At 44.6% G+C, this 23,519-nt stretch overlaps 1 protein-coding gene across 3 annotated transcripts in view; it reads right to left on the minus strand.

The window, feature by feature from the left end:
* The window catches only part of LOC141272416 (corticotropin-releasing factor receptor 1), a 411,824-nt gene that overhangs the window by 290,891 nt on the left and 97,414 nt on the right, over nucleotides 1-23,519 (minus strand). The gene's annotated exons all lie outside the window — the stretch shown is intronic.

Genomic DNA, 23,519 nt, shown 5'->3' on the forward strand with positions numbered 1-23,519 from the left:
CTACATTATGCTCAGAACCTTCTTCAGACCTCCGTTTCCCAGGCTATAGTATGAGTAAACAGCTGTGCAGACTCAACCATCTGAGGTGGAGGAGAGCCCACTTAAAGGAGCACTTGATATCCGTTGAAGCACCTGCTGTTTTTGTGCCTCATCTGGAATTTGTAGCGATGGGCGTGTCCATAAGAAAGGGATCGTATCACATTGTCCACGAAAAGAAGTAGACATCTTAGTTTGGCTGGAAGATGGTCTTTCTTCTGCAGATGTTACTCCCCCCCTCCGCGCGGGGGCTCGACCCACCAGCGGACAGGCACCAGTATTGGGAGAGGGGGGCTGGCCGTCAGGGTCCACCGCGGCTCTGGCACAAACCCGGCGACACGGAGGTCGCACGGGCAGGAACGGACTGGCCGTGTCGGCTTCGCACTCCAGCGTAGTCCCTCTGCCCACTCGCGCCCGTAACCTAAAAGGGATGCGCAAGCAGCTTTTCTTCCCAGGGCTGTTCCCCGCCCAGCAGGAACATGGGGGAGCTCACGTCGGCCTTCCACTGTACTCCCATACCTCCCTCGCCCTCTTTCCTTCCTCCGTTCTCCATCTAACCCCTCGGCTCTGTGGTGTCCGCTCTCCCTCCAGCTCTCTCCTTCTCACAGGTGGACTACTGCGTGTATTCACACTGTGGCGAATCTTTTGGGCCCAGGCATAAGAAGTTGTCGAGGTAATGGAGAATATGTGCCCCCTTAGAAATGTCCATTACAACCCATTGGAGGAAGCAACTAAACACCTCAAATAGTGAGCAGGAATTGGAGCACCCCATGGGCAAACAGTGATCTATATGGTATGTCCTTCTCAGAAGCAGCCCAATAGGTGGACACTATTCGGAGGCACAGGTAGTAAGTAACCGGAACGCCGCATCAATGTCTGTTTTGGCCATTAGGGTGACCCTTCCAAACTTCTTGATCCGCCTGATTGCCTTGTCAAAGGATGTACAGTATATACTACTGTACTTGGTTCCGCGTCGATGTTGTCGTTTACTGACCTGCCCCTTGGATATGACAAATGGTGGATTAGTCCGAATGTATTGGGTTCCGTTTTTGGCACAATTCACAACGGGGATACCACTACGTCTTGTAAGGAAAGTGTTCTGAATGGAACCGCCATTCTACCTAAAGATATTTCTTTTTTTAATTTTCTTGTCACGACGTCTGGGTGTTGGTAGGCTGATTTTAGATTTTTACTCCAGCCTTTCTTGATTTTAGAAGGGCATGACATGCCTATATCTGTGTCTCCCCCTCCTTTTACTCCTCCACCTCTTTTCTTTTCGCATGACTATATGTACTTGTCACTTTTCCATGTGTTAGCTGTGTCTTCTGAGCAGTTTGTCAGCTTTTGGACACCTTTGAAGTGTTTTCTATGTGTTTTCTATGTGTTTCTATGTGTTTTTGTTTGCCTGCCATTGGTTTTAACGGTGTTCAAAGGTGTTTGACCAACCGTTCGACGAACAGTTCGGCGAACATACGGGTGTTCGACGAACCGAACCGAACTCGAACACTACGGGGGTGGCTCAACACTAGTTATCACTGTTAGTTTGCAGTGCTGGGGTCCTGGGTTCACATCCCACCAAGGACAATATCTGCAGGGAGCATATATGTTCTCCCAGTGTTTACGTGATTTTCCTCCTATACCCCAAAGAAATGCTAATAGTGAATCTAGATTGTCAGTCCCAATGGAGACAGTGATGATAATGATGACTGTGCAGCACTGTGGAACTAATAGTGCTATATAAGCAAGTAAAATATTTACCAACGTTACACATTTACTAATGCGGCATACCACCAAGGGTAGTGTAGTATGTAAATTTTCCACAATATTGCAGACATTGATTGAGTGTTGTACAGCTGCTTAAAGAGGACCATTGGATTCTTTTAATTTAAACTGAGTAAGTCCTCAAATTACCACAGATCCTGGAACCAGGGGCATAAGGGCAGCAGTCCCAGTGCAAAATTCAATTGGATACACATTCAGCTGAAGTATATTGAGATGCACAGACTCACTCAATACATGCTGCCGGCCAATCAGAGGCCAACAGCTGACGGTGGCATGTACTTGACTGGGGGCGCATGGCAGTGACATCATGTGCTTCCATCGCTTGCTTGCTGATGTCGGCTGCCAACTCCAGAAGAGGACGCTGCGCGGCGGGGGAGCGGAGGGAAGAGGAGTAGAATAATTTTTTGGTTGTATGCTTTAACGAATGGTGGCAAAATGGGGGACATAAATACCAGGATGGGGAACATACATACCAGAATAGGGGACATAAATACCAGGATGGGGGATATATATACCAGGATGGGGAACATACATAACAGGATGGGGGATATATATATACCAGGATGGGGGAGATATATATCAGGATGGGGAACATACAGTTATATGAAAAAGTTTGGGCACCCCTATTAATCTTAAGCTTAATGTTTTCTTAAAATTGGTGTTTTTGCAACAGCTATTTCAGTTTGATATAAGTAATAACTGTTGGACACGGTAATGTTTCTGCCTTGAAATGAGGTTTATTGTACTAACAGAAAATGTGCAATCTGCATTCAAACAAAATTTGACAGGTGCATAAGTATGGGCACCCTTATCATTTTCTTGTTTTAAATACTCCTACCTACTTTTTACTGACTTACTAAAGCACTTTTTTTGGTTTTGTAACCTCATTGAGCTTTGAACTTCATAGCCAAGTGTATGCAATCATGAGAAAAGCTACTTAAAGTGGCCACTTGCAAGTTGTTCTCCTGTTTGAATCTCCTCTGAAGAGTGACATCATGTGCTCCTCAAAACAACTGTCAAATGATCTGAAAACAAAGATTATTCAACATAGTTGTTCAGGGGAAGGATACAAAAAGCTGTCTCAGAGATTTAACCTGTCAGTTTCCACTGTGAGGAACATAGTAAGGAAATGGAAGAACACAGGGACAGTTCTTGTTAAGGCCAGAAGTGGCAGGCCAAGAAAAACATCAGAAAGGCAGAGAAGAAGAATGGTGAGATCAGTCAAGGACAATCCTCAGACCACCTCCAGAGAGCTGCAGCAACATTTTGCTGCAGATGGTATCACTGTGCATCAGTCAACTATACAACGCCGTTTGTACAAGGAGAAGCTGTATGGGAGAGTGATGCGAAAGAAGCCGTTTCTGCAAGCACCCCACAAACAGAGTCGGCTGAGGTATGCAAAAGCACATTTGGAGAAGCCAATTTATTTTTGGAAGAAGGTCCTGTGGACTGATGAAACCAAGATTGAGTTGTTTGGTCATTCAAAAAGGCGTTATGCATGGCGGCAAAAAAACACAGCATTCCAAGACAAAAATTTGCTACCCACAGTAAAATTAGGTGGAGGTTCCATCATGCTTTGGGGCTGTGTGGCCAATGCCGGCACCGGGAATCTTGTTAAAGTTGAGGGACGCATGGATTCCACTCAGTATCAGCAGATTCTTGACAATAATGTTCAAGAATCAGTGATAAAGTTGAAGTTACGCAGGGGATGGATCTTTCAGCAAGACAATGATCCAAAACACCGCTCCAAATCTACTCAGGCATTCATGCAGAGGAACAATTACAATGTTCTGGAATGGCCATCCCAGTCCCCAGACCTGAATATCATTGAACATCTGTGGGATCATTTGAAGAGGGCTGTCCATGCTCGGCGACCATCAAACTTAACTGAACTGGAATTGTTTTGTAAAGAGGAATGGTCAAAAATACCTTCATCCAGGATCCAGGAACTCATTAAAAGCTACAGGAAGCGACTACAGCCTGTTATTTTTGCAAAAGAAGGATCTACCAAATATTAATGTCACTTTTCTGGTGAGGTGCCCATACTTATGCACCTGTCAAATTTTGTTTGAATGCAGATTGCACGTTTTCTGTTAGTACAATAAACCTCATTTCAAGGCAGAAACATTACTGTGTCCAACAGTTATTACATATATCAAACTGAAATAGCTGTTGCAAAAACACCAATTTTAAGAAAACATTAAGCTTAAGATTAATAGGGGTGCCCAAACTTTTTCATATAACTGTAAATATATACCAGGATGAGGCCAGGATGAGAGGGATATATATACAAGGATGGAGGAAATATATATATAGATATATATAGATATTTGTGAGGAGCTGCCCACTTACTAAAGACTATGATACTTTTCCAGCACGGACCACCATTTTCGTCAATATTATTATTGTGTGTTATTAGTGATTTACTTGTTACGTTTTATATAGTTTTGCTTACTTGTCAGTATGTAAGATTCACTTGTAAAATGTCCAGCATTCCACTAATCTCATCTTTATCTCAGGAGTCCATTGTTCCAACAGCCTATGGTCTCATTGTGTGTGGATTGTGGACACAGTGGAGCCGTCACCACAGGGAGTCTTACATGCAGTCTCTGATGAAGGCTTCTAGAATATTCTTCATTGTTTTAGAGAACAGTGAATATTTAAGGGGGAGGGTGTGATCACTTCTGACCTGGGAGGGGACTGAGCCCAGTGGAAGAAAGGGGAGACATGGTTTAGAGAGAGTTGTGTGGAAGGATTGAAGGAAGAGGATGGAGACCGTGGACTTGGAAGGATAAATGGATAAACATTATGGATTATGTCGTTTGGATTTACACTTTCTTAAAAGGACTGCTGCTACTGGATACCTGGGCTTTCATCATTTTATCTGCCGTCTAGAGGATCATGGACTGTGGCTACAGACTATACTGGCTGGAGATACGAAATCTGTGGGCCAACCAAAAGTTGGGAGACAGTGAGTATGGCCTTATACAAAGCCAGTGGAACTACTGAACCCAGATTGGGAATTTGAGGACTCAGAGAACTGTATTTTGGCCATTTACCTGGAATTGCTTTATTACCATGGCTGTGATCAATAAAATATTGCTGCATTGTTAGCATTCCTAGGTGATTACTTACAACTAGAGATGAGCGTTGTTCTACTCGAACTGTTCGCCAATCTCAAATTCGAGCTGTTTTGGGCGGTGTTCGAGCCGTTCGGCGAACACGAACAATTTGAGAAAAATTCGGCTGTTCGAGGTTATGTTCGATAACTGTTCGTGCACCAAAATCATAACTGGATTTTTTCTCAGTAATGATGAAAATTAATGTTAATACGCAGTTTGAGTGTACAGCGGGGTGGGGGGAGGGGCAGGGGATGGATCTCTGCAGGAACAATGAAGATCTCCATTTTTTTTTCTCTTTCCCGCATTTGCAGTGGGGAGGTGCAATCTGTCAGCCTATCAGCAGCGCACACATGGAGCGAAGTGCTTTTTTTCACACAAGCAAGGGCATGTGTGATTGGCAGTGTATGTCACATGTCCTTGCCCTATAAGACCAAGCCATTTTCCCCGTCGCCACCATTTTCTCACTGCTGCAGCTGCGTGTTAGACGGCACCTCTGTTGCTGTGTGCGCTATACCTTGTTAATTTCAAGCCAATTTTTGCACAAATATACAGATAGCTTGGGAGTAGGGAATAGTTGTGATTGCAGTCCTTTTAAGGACTAGGTTACAGCATTTCCTACGACTTTTATCAGGCAGGTCTGTGCTCTTAAATAGATAGGTTGTGGGAGTAAAGACTAATTGTAATTGGAGTCCTTTTCAGGACTAGGTTACATCAGTTCCTATCAGTTTTTGCCAGGCAGGTCTGTGCCAGTGCTGTGCAAGTTTTTTTCACAGCATTTGGCTGAATCTAGCAAAGCTAATCCTTTTTGGCCTATTGCAGTGTGTTAGTCAGTGGAGTAGCCTATCTGTGTTGCAAGATATAACACCTGTGTATAGAATACCAATTTTTTTACTGCACCTAGTGAAGTAAAATCTTTTGGGCATAGCATCATTCTATTAGTCCATCTATACTGACCTCCATCAGGTTGCAAACTGAATATAATTTTTTTCTGCATCTAGCTCTGAAAAAATATTTGGGCTTCTAGCAGTGTGTGGGACTTGGTCTATTAGTCCATCTATACTGACCTCCATCAGGTTGCAAATTAAAAATAATTTTTTTCTTCATTTAGCTCTGAAAAAATATTTGGGCTTCTAGCAGTGTGTGGGACTTGTTCTATTAGTCCTTCTATACTGACCTCCAGCAGGTTGCAAATTGAATATGATTTTTTTCTGCATCTAGCTCTGAAAAAATAGTTGGGCTTCTAGCGGTGTGTGGGACTTGGTCTATTAGTCCATCTATACTGACCTCCATCAGGTTGCAAATTAAAAATAATTTTTTCTGCATCTAGCTCTGAAAAAATATTTGGGCTTCTAGCAGTGTGTGGGACTTGGTCTATTAGTCCATCTATACTGACCTCCATCAGGTTGCAAATTAAAAATAATTTTTTTCTGCATCTAGCTCTGAAAAAATATTTGGGCTTCTAGCAGTGTGTGGGACTTGGTCTATTAGTCCATCTATACTGACCTCCATCAGGTTGCAAATTAAAAATAATTTTTTTCTGCATCTAGCTCTGAAAAAATATTTGGGCTTCTAGCAGTGTGTGGGACTTGGTCTATTAGTCCATCTATATTGACCTCCATCAGGTTGCAAATTAAAAATAATTTTTTTCTTCATTTAGCTCTGAAAAAATATTTGGGCTTCTAGCAGTGTGTGGGACTTGTTCTATTAGTCCTTCTATACTGACCTCCAGCAGGTTGCAAATTGAATATAATTTTTTTCTGCATCTAGCTCTGAAAAAATAGTTGGGCTTCTAGCGGTGTGTGGGACTTGGTCTATTAGTCCATCTATACTGACCTCCATCAGGTTGCAAATTAAAAATAATTTTTTTCTGCATCTAGCTCTGAAAAAATATTTGGGCTTCTAGCAGTGTGTGGGACTTGGTCTATTAGTCCATCTATACTGACCTCCATCAGGTTGCAAATTAAAAATAATTTTTTTCTGCATCTAGCTCTGAAAAAATATTTGGGCTTCTAGCGGTGTGTGGGACTTGGTCTATTAGTCCATCTATACTGACCTCCATCAGGTTGCAAATTAAAAATAATTTTTTTCTGCATCTAGCTCTGAAAAAATAGTTGGGCTTCTAGCGGTGTGTGGGACTTGGTCTATTAGTCCATCTATACTGACCTCCATCAGGTTGCAAATTAAAAATAATTTTTTCTGCATCTAGCTCTGAAAAAATATTTGGGCTTCTAGCAGTGTGTGGGACTTGGTCTATTAGTCCATCTATACTGACCTCCATCAGGTTGCAAATTAAAAATAATTTTTTTCTGCATCTAGCTCTGAAAAAATATTTGGGCTTCTAGCAGTGTGTGGGACTTGGTCTATTAGTCCATCTATACTGACCTCCATCAGGTTGCAAATTAAAAATAATTTTTTTCTGCATCTAGCTCTGAAAAAATATTTGGGCTTCTAGCAGTGTGTGGGACTTGGTCTATTAGTCCATCTATATTGACCTCCATCAGGTTGCAAATTAAAAATAATTTTTTTCTTCATTTAGCTCTGAAAAAATATTTGGGCTTCTAGCAGTGTGTGGGACTTGTTCTATTAGTCCTTCTATACTGACCTCCAGCAGGTTGCAAATTGAATATAATTTTTTTCTGCATCTAGCTCTGAAAAAATAGTTGGGCTTCTAGCGGTGTGTGGGACTTGGTCTATTAGTCCATCTATACTGACCTCCATCAGGTTGCAAATTAAAAATAATTTTTTTCTGCATCTAGCTCTGAAAAAATATTTGGGCTTCTAGCAGTGTGTGGGACTTGGTCTATTAGTCCATCTATACTGACCTCCATCAGGTTGCAAATTAAAAATAATTTTTTTCTGCATCTAGCTCTGAAAAAATATTTGGGCTTCTAGCGGTGTGTGGGACTTGGTCTATTAGTCCATCTATACTGACCTCCATCAGGTTGCAAATTAAAAATAATTTTTTTCTGCATCTAGCTCTGAAAAAATATTTGGGCTTCTAGCAGTGTGTGGGACTTGGTCTATTAGTCCATCTATACTGACCTCCATCAGGTTGCAAATTAAAAATAATTTTTTTCTTCATTTAGCTCTGAAAAAATATTTGGGCTTCTAGCAGTGTGTGGGACTTGTTCTATTAGTCCTTCTATACTGACCTCCAGCAGGTTGCAAATTGAATATAATTTTTTTCTGCATCTAGCTCTGAAAAATAGTTGGGCTTCTAGCGGTGTGTGGGACTTGGTCTATTAGTCCATCTATACTGACCTCCATCAGGTTGCAAATTAAAAATATTTTTTTTCTGCATCTAGCTCTGAAAAAATATTTGGGCTTCTAGCAGTGTGTGGGACTTGGTCTATTAGTCCATCTATACTGACCTCCATCAGGTTGCAAATTAAAAATAATTTTTATCTGCATCTACAGTACCTCTGAAAAAATATTTGGGCTTCTAGCAGTGTGTGGGACTATTTGTATTAGTCCATCTATACTGACCTCCATCAGGTTGCAAATTCAAAATAATTTTTTTCTGCATCTAACCCAGCCAATAGTTTTGGCCTAATACCACAGTTTGGCCACTCAGCTCTGCTCGGTTACCATCCATTGTTTTTTTGTGCAAACAACTCCAGAGTTGTGAATTAGTTAACCACCAAAATGAGTGGAAAAAGGCCTGCTGCTGGTGGAAAGGGGAATAGGCGTGTTGGGAAGGGGAAAAAAGGTTGTGTCCGTGGGGTAGGTGTTAAAGCAACAGTAACATCTGCAGAAGAAAGACCATCTTCCAGCCAAACTAAAATGTCTACTTCTTTTAGCGGACAATGTGATAAGATCCCTTTCTTACGGCCACGCCAATCGCTACAAATTCCAGATGAGGCACAAAAACAGCAGGTGCTTCAACGGATATCAAGTGCTCCTTTAAGTGGGCTCTCCTCCACATCAACTTCAACATCACAAATACTCCAGTCCTCAAAGGTGTCACCAAATCGCACTTGCTTCCTCACAGCTCCCAAATCTCCAGCTGCCCGTCTGAGTATGAGGTAGAACAGATGGTTGAGTCTGCAGAGCTGTTTACTCATACTATAGCCTGGGAATCAGAGGTCGACTCCAGCGCTTCTGTGAATCCAGACGAGAAAATGATCTGCACTGATGCCCAGAATCTTTATGAGTCGGATCCAGGACCAGACGCAGAAGGTTCTGACCATAATGTAGACCCTCATTCCCAAACTGTAACTCCTGTTGGTGGAGACAATGAGGAAGACGATGATAAGACTCAAATACCTGATTGGAGCGACAACTTTAGTTTTTTGTCAGGGCAGGAACAGGTTGGCTCTGAGGACGACGGGTGTGATAACGCACAGGGTGATGATGATGATGTCGGAGATCCCACTTACTGTCAACCCACAGTCAGCCAAGAGATGAGGTCAGCAGAGGAGGTGGAGGAAGATGCTAGTGACGACGAGGTCAGGTTGCGCCTTCCTGGACAGAGACGTAGTACTGGAAGCACGTCAACAACTGCATCCTCAAACACAACTCTGCCTCTCACCACAAGTCGTGGTGGCTCTTCAGGTCGCATGGGTGCTAAGCCTTGCATAGCCTGGGCATTTTTTCAGATCGATAAAGATGACCCAACTCGTGTTATCTGTAACATTTGTCAGCAAAAGCTAAGTAGAGGCCAAAAAATACATAGTTTGAGTACTTCATGCATGAACCGGCACATGGACATGAAGCATAAGTTGCAGTGGGAAGCTCAGTGTGCTACAATGCGGCCTAGCCGGCCGGGCCAATCACCGTCTGCCATATCTTGTGCATCCGCGGCCTCTTCATCCTCTGTGACTGGGGGGACAGCAGTCACACCTGTTTTGGGGCGCAGACCTGCCACCTCTTTACCCGCAACAGCCAGCGTGATTGGCAGGTCATCATTTTCTTTGGAGGTGGTAACACCAGCTGGTGTTGAGCGCTGTCCGACATCGATAGCACCACCTTTGGATCAAGGCAACCTAACATGTCCGCCTGCATCTTCCTCACAGACCGGCAGTTTGCCGGGGACACCCTTATCAGCCCCGTCTAAGCACAATAGCCAGCCCTCGGTCCCTCAGATGTGGACAAGTAAAAGACCATTTCCTCCTAGCCATGAGAAAGCTAAGAGGTTGAATTTCACCATCTGCAAGCTCTTGGCTACAGAAATGCTGCCTTTCCGCCTGGTGGACACAGAGGATTTTCGAGACCTTATGTCCGTCGCAGTGCCCCAGTACCAGATGCCCAGTCGGCACTACTTCTCAAAGAAAGGTGTGCCTGCGCTCCACCAGCATGTCGCACACAACATCACCGCTTCTTTGAGAAACTCTGTGTGTGACAGGGTGCATTTCACCACAGACACTTGGACGAGTAGGCATGGACAGGGGCGTTACATGTCGCTGACTGGGCACTGGGTAACTATGGTGACAGCAGGACAAGGGGCTGCTGTCCAAGTCTTGCCGTCCCCACGAGTTGTGCGTCAATCCTCTTTATGTCAAAGTTCCTCCACTGCTTCTGCCTCCTCAACCTCCTCTCGGTCTTCCACCTGCACCCAAAGCCTGTCTGGTCATGCCACAAGCTTTCTAACTGCGCAGAAGGGATCCTGCACACCTCCTTACTATGCTGGCAGTAGGGCTCAACGTCATCAGGCGGTTTTTACATTGAAATGTCTGGGAAATGTGAGTCACACAGCTGAGGAGTTGTGGTCAGCTCTGGAGAACCAATTTCATGAATGGTTGTCTCCACTGGACCTGAAACCAGGGAAGGCCGTGTGCGACAATGCTGCAAACCTGGGTGCGGCCCTTCGCCGGGGCAATGTCACACACGTGCCTTGTATGGCTCACGTGTTGAACCTGGTTGTCCAGCAATTTTTAGCCCACTATCCCAGACTAGATGGCCTTCTGCAGAGGGCACGGTCGCTGTGTGCTCACTTCCGCCGTTCGCATCCCGCAGCTCAGCGACTTACATCTCTACAGAAGTCGTTGGGCCTGCCACTTCACCGGCTAAAATGCGATGTGCCTACCCGGTGGAATTCAACTCTGCACATGTTGCAGCGACTGTGGCAGCACCGACAAGCCCTGGTGCAATACGTTCTGACGTATAGCCTGGGCCAACGAGATTCAGAGGTGGGGCAAATCACGCTGGAGGAGTGGTCTCAGATCAGGGACCTATGCACCCTTCTGCACAGTTTTGAAATGGCGACGAAGATGTTTAGTGCTGACGATGCCATTATCAGCATGACTATTCCGGTGATTTACATGCTGGAGCACATGTTAAACAGAATTCGGAGTCAGGTGGTGGCACAAGAGGAGGTGGAGGAAGTAGAGGAGGAGGAGTTGTATGCGGAAGGGCTAACATCTGCAAGGTCCAGACGGTCGGCAGCACCAAGGCGGCAGGCATGTGAGGGTGGGTAAGATGGTTTTACCAGGGCGCATGGTAGCAGCCAAACTAGTGAGGAAGGTGCAGGAGCCCAGGAAGAAGTGGAGGACGAACTGATGGAAGACTCATCAGATGAGGGAGACCTTGATCACATTTCTGTTGTGCGAGGTTGGGGGGAGAGGACAGAGGAAGGAAGCATGATTGTTACCTCGCCACCAACACAACAGGGACTTGGTGCTCCTGGATGCGCAACACACATGAGTGCCTTCTTGCTGCACTACCTGCAACATGACCCTCGAATTGTGAGAATTAGAAATAATCCTGACTACTGGGTTGCCACACTGTTAGATCCCCGGTACAAAAGTAAATTTGCAGAAATTATTCCTGCCATAGAAAGGGATGCACGCATGCAGGAGTATCAGCAGAGACTGTTGCAGAATCTTACATGTGCTTTTCCACAAAATACCAGTGGTGCACGTAGTGAATCTCACAGTTCCAACTTGCCAACCGTGGGACCGTCAAGTGTTCAGCACTCAAACCGTAACAGAACCACAGTATCTGCTGGTAACATCAATTTTGCGGAATCATTTCACCACTTTTTTAGCCCATCCTTTGCAAAGCCACAGGAGACAAGAAGTCTGACACATAGTCAACGCCTAGAGACGATGGTACAGGAGTATCTCCAAGTAAACATTGAAGCCACGACTGTGTCACTGGACCCTTGCTCTTTTTGGGCTTCCAATCTGGATAAATGGCCGGAGCTAGCCACTTACGCCTTGGAGATCTTATCATGCCCCGCAGCCAGCGTTCTGTCTGAACGTGTGTTCAGCGCTGCTGGTGGTGTGCTGACAGATAAGCGCACGCGGCTCTCCACTGATAATGTAGACAGACTCACGTTCATAAAGATGAACAAATCATGGATCCGAAACGACTTTTCTACCCCTGTGTTATCCTGGGGAGAGTAAAAGCTTGATGATTGGTTAAAATCACCCTACCAACCGTTTTAAGCTTTCAAATTACTAATCATGTTTATCTGTATCTTGACTGGAAAATAATTTGGGCTTTGTAGCAGTGTGCAGCACTGATCCTATTAGGCCATCTATACTAAAGCTTCACCAGATTTAAAATTAAAAATAATTTTTAGCTGCATCTAGCCCGGAAAATAATTTTGGGGCTCCGAGATGCGCAAGGCACATAAGTGCCTTCTTGCTGCACTACCTGCAGCATGACCCTCATATTGTCAGAATTCGAAGTAATCATGACTACTGGGTTGCCACACTCTTAGATCCCCCAAACTTTTCGATCAACCTTTTCATTTTAATAAAGACCAAAAAAATGGTCATTTTTGAAATTATAAGCATTAGCAGGTTGTTAGAAACTGAAATCAAACAGTTTTCAACTCAAAACTTTATTGTAGGTGATGTTACATTTTCACATAGGACCCCTTGTTCGAAAGGAGCTTCTGAACTCTCTCGTCCATTGAATTTGTCAGGTTTTGGATGGTTTCTGCTTCAATTGTTTTGCATGAGGACAGAATACCCTCCCAGAGCTGTTGCTTAGATGTGAACTGCCTCCCGCCATCATAGACATTCCTTTTAATGATGCTCCAAAGGTTCTGAATGGGGTAGAGGTCAGGGGAGCATGGGGGTCACACCATAAGTTTGTCCCCTTTTATGCCCATATCAGCCAGAGATGCAGATGTTTTATGTGCAGCATGAGATGGTGCATTATCATGCAGAAAAATGATCTTGCTGTGAAATACACGGTTCTTCTTCTTGAACCATGGCAGGAAGTGCTGTTTGAGAAAATCCACATACATTATGGAGTTCATCTTTAGCGCCTTCAGGGATCCTAAAGGGGCCGACAATCTCTCTCCCCATTATTCCAGCCCAAAACATTACTCCACCTCCTCCTTGTTGGCGCTGTAGCCGTGTTTGCGTGGGGTGTCCATCAACCAGCCATCCTCCACTCCATCCATCTGGACCATCGAGCGCTGCACGGCACTCATCCGTGAACAAAACAGTTTTGAAATCAGTCTTCATGTAATGTTTGGCCCACTGGAGCCGTTTCTGCTTGTGTGAAGTGGATAGAGGAGGTCGACAGGATGGCGCATGCACAGCTGCAAACCTCTGAAGGACCCTGCATCTTGTTGTTCGGGGGACGTTGGAGGCACAAGCAGCTTCAAAAACTTGTCTGCTGCTATGACAAGGCTTTTTTGCCACTGCTCTTTCAACCTGACGTAATTGCCTGTAGGAAAGAGTCCTCAATTTGCCCTTATCAGCACGCACACGTGTGTACTGTGAATCAGCTACATACTTCTTGATTGCCAAGACACTTCATCCTGATCATCGCACAATGTTGATTGTAGTCATGCCTTGACCTAAACACTCCACAATTTGTTGCTTCTCAGCAGCCGACACATCCTTTTTCTTTCCCATTTTGGCAGAAAATGTAGGCTGCTTAATAATGTGAGAGAGCCTTCTTAAGTAGTCTTGCCTTTCATTGGACACACCTGCCAAACTAATTAGCACAGGTGTCTGCAATTGCTTACAGTGATATAAAGAGCCCTGACACACATCACCATCAATGAGTTTAACTGACAAACAAACAAATTCTTCCCTTATCACTCCTAAACACTTTTTGTATAATAATTTGGAACGCAGTGTACATGTGCTTTTCCACAAAACACCAGTGGTTCACGTAGTGAATCTTACAGTTCTAACTTGCCAACCGTGGTCTGTATGGAGTTGTTCAATAAAGAGCCCAAAATTAAGATAACATAGATGGGAGAGGTCTCTATGAATAGGAATTCCTAAGTATTTGATACCCTGTGAGGGCCAGGCAAAGGGAAAGTTGGACTGGATGGAATCCTATATGGATTTGGGGAGGGAGACATCGAGGGCCTCAGACTTCGCTGCATTGATTTTAAAATTTTACCATGTAACAAAGTGATCTATTTCAGCCATAACAGCATGGATGGATATATGTGATTGAGTGATATATACTAGGACATCATCAGCAAATAGAGAGCACTTGTACTCGGTGCCTCCCACCTCAATCCACCTAATATTGGGGTTATGGCGAATTGATGAGAGCAGGTGCTCCGTCACTAGTAGAGATGAGCGGTGTTCGACTAGAACTGTTCGCCAATCTCAAATTCGAGCTGTTTTGGGCGGTGTTCGAGTTGTTCGACGAACCCGAACGATTTGCAAAAAATTCGGCTGTTCGAGGTTATGTTCGATAACTGTTCGTGCACCAAAAGCGTGTCCTGCATGTCTGGCGCTATTTAGAGCACCAATCATGCAGGGATTGTCTGCCACTCACTGTAATGCCACAGCCATGGTGGTTGTGGCATTACAGTGATTGCCCAAATCGATGGGAACAGTGCTCACAGTGAAACATGAAAAGCCGGCAATTCAGCAGCGGCATACACCGGTACCCGACAATTTAGAACAGAAAGAATAGAGCTTCACACATAGATTAGATAGATAGAAACATGTCAGTCACATATATAATAAGTACAGTGACAGTGTTGCTTAATGTACTTGTCATTTAGTGTAAAGGATTTATCAAAAAAAATAATAGTGTTTTCATGCACCGTCTCTTTAAAAAAGCCGGCCGGCAATTCAGCATCTGTACCCGACAATTTAGAATAGAAGGAATAGAGAATCACACATAGATTAGATAGATAGAAACATGTCAGCCACCTATATACGAAGTACAGTGACAGTGTTGCTTACTGTACTTGTCATTTAGTGTAAAGGATTTATTAAAAAATGTAATAGTGTTTTCGTGCACCGTCTCTTTAAAAAAGCCGGCCGGCAATTCAGCAGCGGTACCTGACAATTTATAACAGACAGAATAGAGCTTCACACATAGATTAGATAGATAGAAACATGTCAGTCACATATATATGAAGTACTGTGACAGTGTTGCTTACTGTACTTGTCATTTACTGCAAAGGATTTATTAAAAAAAATAATAGTGTTTTCATGCACCGTCTCTTTAAAAAAGCCGGCCGGCAATTCAGCATCTGTACCCGACAATTTATAACAGACAGAATAGAGCTTCACACATAGATTAGATAGATAGAAACATGTCAGTCACATATATAATAAGTACAGTGACAGTGTTGGTTACTGTACTTGTCATTTAGTATTAAAATAAAGGATTTATTATTAAAAAAAATTGGCGTGGGGTTCCCCGTAATTTTAGTCTCTAGCGGAGGTTAAGCAGACAGCTGGGGCAGATGTTTGAAGCCTGGGAAGGGGGTAATACCCACGGAGCTTCCCAGACTACTAATATCAGCCCCCAGCTGAATACCTAGCCTTTACTAGCTATTAAAATGGGGGACCCCCCAAAAAAATGACGTGGGGTCCCCCTTAATTTAATAGCTAGCAAAGGCTAGGCAGACAGCTGGGGGCTGATATTAATAGCCCAGGAAGGGAACCATGAATATTGGCCCCCTCCCAGGCTAGAAACACCAGCCGTCAGCCGCCCCAGAAATGGCGCATCCATAGGATGCGCCAATTCTGGCACTTAGCCTCGCTCTTCCACGCTGCCCTGGTGCGGTGGCAGGGGGTAATAGGGTTGGGGTTGATGTCAGCTTATAATGCCAGCTGACATCAAGCCCAGGTTAGTAATGGAGAGGCGTCTATAAGACACCCCCATTACTAACCCCATAGTCAAAGTTAAAAGAAAACACAAACACCCAGAATAAAGTCCTTTAATTGAAATAAAGACACATTCCTTTATTGTTCTAAATTAAACCATACTTACCGTCACGCCCATTCCAGCTGAAGCCAACGATCTCCTGCAATAAAAGAAAAATAATAAAGCAACCTCATCCTTACCTTTCCATGGTTCCCACGACAGCTTCAGCTCTGCTACATCGAGATAACAGGCTGGACCGCAGCAGAACGCTGCCATCCAGCCTGTCATCCCGCAGACACTGAGAAGCGCAGGCATGCTTGCGCTCTGCAGTGTCTGGCTGTGACGGCATAAAGATGAGACGAGTTCATGTCCAATGAACTCGGCGCACCTCATGCACGTCACTGACAGCGTGGGAGAATTCTCCTGCACTCAGCACTTCAGCGTGAGAATTCTCCCACGCTGTCAGTGACGTGCATGAGGTCAGCTGAGTTCATTGGACATGAATGAGCTCATCTCATGCACGTCACTGACAGCGTGGGAAAATTCTCCTGCACTCAGCGCTTCAGCGTGAGAATTTTCCCACGCTGTCAGTGACGTGCATGAGGTGAGCTCATTCATGTCCAATGAACTCAGCTGACCTCATGCACGTCACTGACAGCGTGGGAGAATTTTCACGCTGAAGTGCTGAGTGCAGGAGAATTCTCCCACGCTGTCAGTGATGTGCATGAGGTGCGCCGAGTTCATTGGACATGAGCTTGTCTCATCTTTATGCCGTCACAGCGAGACACTGAGGAGCGCAAGCATGCCTGCGCTTCTGAGTGTCCGCGGGATGACAGGCTGGATGGCAGCTTTCTGCTGCGGTCCAGCCTGTCATCTCGATGTAGCAGAGCTGAAGCTGTCGTGGGAACCATGGAAAGGTAAGGATGAGGTTGCTTTATTATTTTACTTTTATTGCAGAAGACATTGGCTTCAGCTGGAATGGGCGTGACGGTAAGTATGGTTTAATTTAGAACAATAAAGAATTGTGTGTTTATTTCAATTAAAGGACTTTATTCTGGGTGTTGTGTTTTTTTAAATACTTTACTAGAAATTCATGGTGGTCATGTCTAATATTGGCGTGACCCCATGAATTTCGGGCTTAGGGCCAGCTGATAATGCCAAGCTGGCCTTAACCCCTTTATTACCCAGTGAGCCACCGCACCAGGGCCCTGGATGAGTTGGGTACAGCGCCAGAAGATGGCGCTTCTATGAACGCGCCATTTTCCGGGGCGGCTGCGGACTGCAATATGCAGCGGGTGGGGTCCAGAAAGCTTGGGCCTCCCTGCGCTGCAGATTCCAGCCCCCAGCTGCCTAGTTGTACCTGGCTGGGCACAAAAATAGGGCGAAGCCCCACGCATTTTTTTTTAATAATAAATCCTTTATTTTAATACTAAATGACAAGTACAGTAACCAACACTGTCACTGTACTTATTATATATGTGACTGACATGTTTCTATCTATCTAATCTATGTGTGAAGCTCTATTCTGTCTGTTATAAATTGTCGGGTACAGATGCTGAATTGCCGGCCGGCTTTTTAAAGAGACGGTGCATGAAAACACTATTATTTTTTTTAATAAATCCTTTGCAGTAAATGACAAGTACAGTAAGCAACACTGTCACAGTACTTCATATATATGTGACTGACATTTTTCTATCCATCTAATCTATGTGTGAAGCTCTATTCTGTCTGTTATAAATTGTCGGGTACCGCTGCTGAATTGCCGGCCGGCTTTTTTAAAGAGACGGTGCACGAAAACACTATTATATTTTTTAATAAATCCTTTACACTAAATGACAAGTACAGTAAGCAACACTGTCACTGTACTTCGTATATATGTGGCTGACATGTTTCTATCTATCTAATCTATGTGTGATTCTCTATTCCTTCTATTCTAAATTGTCGGGTACAGATGCTGAATTGCCGGCCGGCTTTTTTAAAGAGACGGTGCATGAAAACACTATTATTTTTTTAAATAAATTCTTTGCAGTAAATGACAAGTACATTAAGCAACACTGTCACAGTACTTCATATATATGTGACTGACATGTTTCTATCTATCTAATCTATGTGTGAAGCTCTATTCTGTCTGTTATAAATTGTCGGGTACCGCTGCTGAATTGCCGGCCGGCTTTTTTAAAGAGACGGTGCACGAAAACACTATTATATTTTTTAATAAATCCTTTACACTAAATGACAAGTACAGTAAGCAACACTGTCACTGTACTTCATATATATGTGACTGACATGTTTCTATCTATCTAATCTATGTGTGAAGCTCTATTCTGTCTGTTATAAATTGTCGGGTACAGATGCTGAATTGCCGGCCGGCTTTTTTAAAGAGACGGTGCATGAAAACACTATTATTTTTTTTAATAAATCCTTTGCAGTAAATGACAAGTACAGTAAGCAACACTGTCACAGTACTTCATATATATGTGACTGACATTTTTCTATCCATCTAATCTATGTGTGAAGCTCTATTCTGTCTGTTATAAATTGTCGGGTACCGCTGCTGAATTGCCGGCCGGCTTTTTTAAAGAGACGGTGCACGAAAACACTATTATATTTTTTAATAAATCCTTTACACTAAATGACAAGTACAGTAAGCAACACTGTCACTGTACTTCGTATATATGTGGCTGACATGTTTCTATCTATCTAATCTATGTGTGATTCTCTATTCCTTCTATTCTAAATTGTCGGGTACAGATGCTGAATTGCCGGCCGGCTTTTTTAAAGAGACGGTGCATGAAAACACTATTATTTTTTTAAATAAATTCTTTGCAGTAAATGACAAGTACATTAAGCAACACTGTCACAGTACTTCATATATATGTGACTGACATGTTTCTATCTATCTAATCTATGTGTGAAGCTCTATTCTGTCTGTTATAAATTGTCGGGTACCGCTGCTGAATTGCCGGCCGGCTTTTTTAAAGAGACGGTGCACGAAAACACTATTATATTTTTTAATAAATCCTTTACACTAAATGACAAGTACAGTAAGCAACACTGTCACTGTACTTCATATATATGTGACTGACATGTTTCTATCTATCTAATCTATGTGTGATGCTCTATTCCTTCATGTCTAAATTGTCGGGTACCGGTGTATGCCGCTGCTGAATTGCCGGCCGGCTTTTTTAAAGAAAGCGTCTTCTGAGCAGTTTGTCAGCTTTTGGACACCTTTGAAGGTGTTTTCTATGTGTTCCTATGTGTTTTTGTTTGCCTGCTATTGGTTTTAACGGTGTTCGACGGTGTTCTAAGGTGTTCGACGAACAGTTCGACGAACAGTTCCTCGAACATCCCGGTGTTCGACGAACCGAACCGAACCCGAACACTACGGGGGTGGCTCAACACTAGTCACTAGGATGTATAAGAGAGGGGACAGAGGACATCACTGCCTTGTCCCATTGGTGATTGTGAAAGGTGATGAAAATGTTCTGACGCACCCCCTGGGCCTTGGGACACCCGGAGCCGGACCCTTTTTGGTGGATGCTGGTGGTTGTAGTCTTCGTGGCGGCGACCCAGTTCCGTGGCTCAGGGCGGTCAAACCAGTGGCGGAACTATTTATGTGGTTTTCATGTTTAAATGTCCGACTACGCCACCCGTGGATTGCGGTCAGAGTGAACCGCCGCTACAGGGCAGACCACTGAGGCTGGTGTTGTGGGTGCAGCAGAGCGTAGCATAACTCCCCACGGGAGGAGTATAGCCTCAGGGCAGTGTATGCGGAGGATGGGGGTGATGGTGCAGGGCAGCAGCAGTAACGACACGGAGTCAGTGATGCAGTTCAGGGCCTTTACTCACAGTTCTTATTATCCAGACCACGTCTGCAGGTAACGGCTGCCCACGTCGTACTGTGCTCACCAGGTGAGGGGCTCAGACAACTCCCAGATAACTTTGGAGCACTTCACAGGACCCCCTTTGTGTGTCCTTTGTCTGGCCTTTCTTACCAACACTTCTGTCTGGCTGCCTCGGGCCTCCTCTTGGTAAACTTGGCGCCAGTTTCCCTGACCCTATGTGGTGCCTTCCTAGCGGGTGTAGCGAGGGGCTGCGCCACATAAAATGTCAGAGCCTCCAGTTTCTAGCTGAGGGTCGTTTCCTGCCTCCACTAGTTCGGGGACCGGTCTCCCCCTTTGGCCTGACCCCTCCACGCAGGTGGATTCGGGCGTGCGGTGGCGACTCGCCCGTCCGCACCCCTGGGATCCCTTCATTCCTCGTTCCTGGAGCCTTCTCCGCTCCTCTTCCTTCCTTCTCCCTCTTCCAGGCCTGGGCCTCTGTTACTAGGCCCGCCTCCGGAGCAGAGCTCATGCAGAGCCCCTGCTCCCTGCCACTTCTGCTCAGACTTCTCTGCACTGAACTAAGATGGTGCCCACCTTTTATACTCCCTTCTCAATGCACCCAGGAACTGCTTCCTCCCTGCTCCTGCACTACAGGGTTCCCCTTCCTCAGTGTTCCCTCCCCCCACTCCAGCCAGGGACAGAGACTGTCGTGCCCATCTCAGGGGCATATTGGTCGCCCTGCCCCACGGCAATGTGGTGTAATGCATGCAGGTGTCGGGTCCTGATCCACACTCCATCCTTACCTGAGAGTGAGATATCACACCTCTGGGTGAGGTGCAATACGTCTGTAGCAACCGAGCCCTCAGGGTGCTACAGTTCCATTTATCTTCAGCCTAGGTGACGTATTGCGATACAGGGCCGTGATTTGGGCTATAAAAGGGTCCCCTAGACCCCTACCCCAAGCTTTTTAAGAGAATCATATATGGCGTGCCAGGAGACTCTATGGAATGCTTTCTCAGCATCCAACGAGAGTATCTAATTACAAATTTTTAACTGCATCTAGCCCAGGAAATAGTTTGTGCCTAGTAGCAGTGTCTGCTAGTGAGCGGATTATCCCGGCTGTTAAGCAAGCTGCACCACCTGTAGTTTAGACACTTAATTTTTTCAAAGGAAATGCTTCGGGACCATGGGATACTTAGTGAAGAGCATCAGGAGGCACCCCAAGGCATAGGGGCTGGGACTGGCAGTAGGATGCCTTGCGGTGGACAGCCGAGCTCGATCCTTATAAAAGCTTTTTAACTGCAGCAGCTTTAGTGGACGCTACTGGAGCTGGAATTACCGCGGCTGCTGGCATGAGACTTGCCCTCCAATAGATCCTTGTAAATGGATTTAAAGTGTATTCATTCAAATTAGAGAGACAATTTAAATTAAAAAGCTTAGAGCTGCCTCCACCACAGGGGGGCTCGCTCGACCCACCAGCGGACAGGCACCAGTATTGGGAGAGGGGGGCTGGCCGTCAGGGTTCACCGCGGCTCTGGCACAAACCCGGCGACACGGAGGTGGCACGGGCAGGAGCGGACTGGCCGTGTCGGCTTCTCACTTTTTGGATTTTAGAAGGGCATGACATGCCTATATCTGTGTCTCCCCCTCCTTTTACTCCTCCACCTCTTTTATTTTCGCATGACTATATGTACTTGTCACTTTTCCATGTGTTAGTTATGTCTTCTGAGCAGTTTGTCAGCTTTTGGACACCTTTGAAGGTGTTTTCTATGTGTTTCTATGTGTTTTTGTTTGCCTGCCATTGGTTTTAACGCTGTTCGAAGGTGTTCGACGAAGAGTTCGACGAACAGTTCGGCGAACACACGGGTGTTCGACGAACCGAACCGAACTCGAACACTACGGGGGTGGCTCAACACTACTTACAACCCACAACCTCAGAACTTTACATTATTATATATCTATTTTTATATATATATATATATATATATATATATATATATATATATATATACAGTACAGACCAAAAGTTTGGACACACCTTCTCATTTAAAGATTTTTCTGTATTTTCATGACTATTAAAATTGTACATTCACACTGAAGGCATCAAAACTATAAATTAACACATGTGGAATTATATACTTAACAAAAAAGTGTGAAACAACTGAAAATATGTCTTAGATTCTAGGTTCTTCAAAGTAGCCACCTTTTGCTTTGATGACTGCTTTGCACACTCTTGGCATTCTCTTGATGGGGTTAAGGTCAGGCGAGTTTGCTGGCCAATCAAGCACAGTGATACTGTTGTTTTTAAACCAGGTATTGGTACTTTTCGCAGTGTGGACAGATGCCAAGTCCTGCTGGAGAATGAAATTTCAATCTCCAAAAAGCTCATCGGCAGAGGGAAGCAGGAAGTGCTCTAAAATTTCCTGGTAGACGGCTGCGCTGACTTTGGTCTTGATAAAACACAGTGGACCTACACCAGCAGATGACATGACTCCCCAAACCATCACTGATTGTGGAAACTTCACACTAGACCTCAAGCAGCTTGGATTGTGGCCTCTCCACTCTTCCTCCAGACTCTGGTACCTTGATTTCCAAATGAAAATTGGAACCCCGGGACCTTGTGGAGTGTGTCAATGACTGCCTTCTGGACATTTGTCAAGTCAGCAGTCTTCCCCATGATTGTGGAGCCTACTGAAACAGACTAAGGGACCTTAGACCTTTTTAAATACTAAGGAAGCCTTTGCAGGTGTTTTTTGTTAATTATTCTAGTTTACTGAGATAATGACTTTTGTGTTTTCATTGGCTGTTAGCCATAATCATCAACATTAACAGAAAAAAACACTTGAAATATATATATATATATCTTATATTGTCTCCTTTATTATGTATATTGCTGTCCCTTATTACACAGTGCCCTCTCTTATGTACAGCACCGTCCTTACGTATCAGATTATATAGCGCCCTGTTTTTTATTACATACCGTCCTCTCTTGTTAGATATATAATGCAACGACGGCTGGTGGAGCATGGGAAAGCTTCTTTTGTAATGGAGGAGGCTGAAGGATTGGTCTTCTGGTCACTGGCTGCTCCATCAGCTCCTCTATCAGCATCCATTTTATATCTAACAAAAGACGACTATATGGTACATAATAAGGGACGGTGTTATACATAATAAAAGAGGAAACTATGTAACTAAGGACGGCGCTATGCATAATAAGTGAGTACACTATATACTATACCTCAAAATCGGATCAGAACAGGACATTCTCTGACTCTCATGAATCTCATCCTCAGATCTGTGATTTTCACGGATGTGTGAATGGATTTATAAAACTCTACGAGTCAGTGTGCCAGCCGATAAAAAAATCTGGCAGCACACGGACATATCACACAAATGTGAGAATGCATCCTAAAGGCCCCGTCACACTTAGCGACGCTACAGCGATCCTGACAACGATACGACCTGTCAGGGATCGTTGCTGCGTCGCTATGTGATTGCTGGTGAGCTGTCAAACAGGCAGGCTCACCAGCGATCAGGGGAGCAGCGACATTGTGGAAAGAATCTTTTCACGATGTCCTGCTCCTGGTTACCAGCCTGCTGAAGCAGGAGCAGGCTGGTAACCATGATAAACAGCGGGTTACTAGGGGCACACGCGCACCTAGTAACCCGCTGTTTATCATGGTTACGAGCCTGCTACGGTGAGCGGGAGGTTACCGCTCAC

This window comes from Phyllobates terribilis, unplaced genomic scaffold (assembly GCF_046119375.1).
Source record: "Phyllobates terribilis strain yellow unplaced genomic scaffold, ASM4611937v1 Scaffold_5__5_contigs__length_657084704, whole genome shotgun sequence".
Classification (NCBI taxonomy): Eukaryota; Metazoa; Chordata; class Amphibia; order Anura; family Dendrobatidae; genus Phyllobates; species Phyllobates terribilis.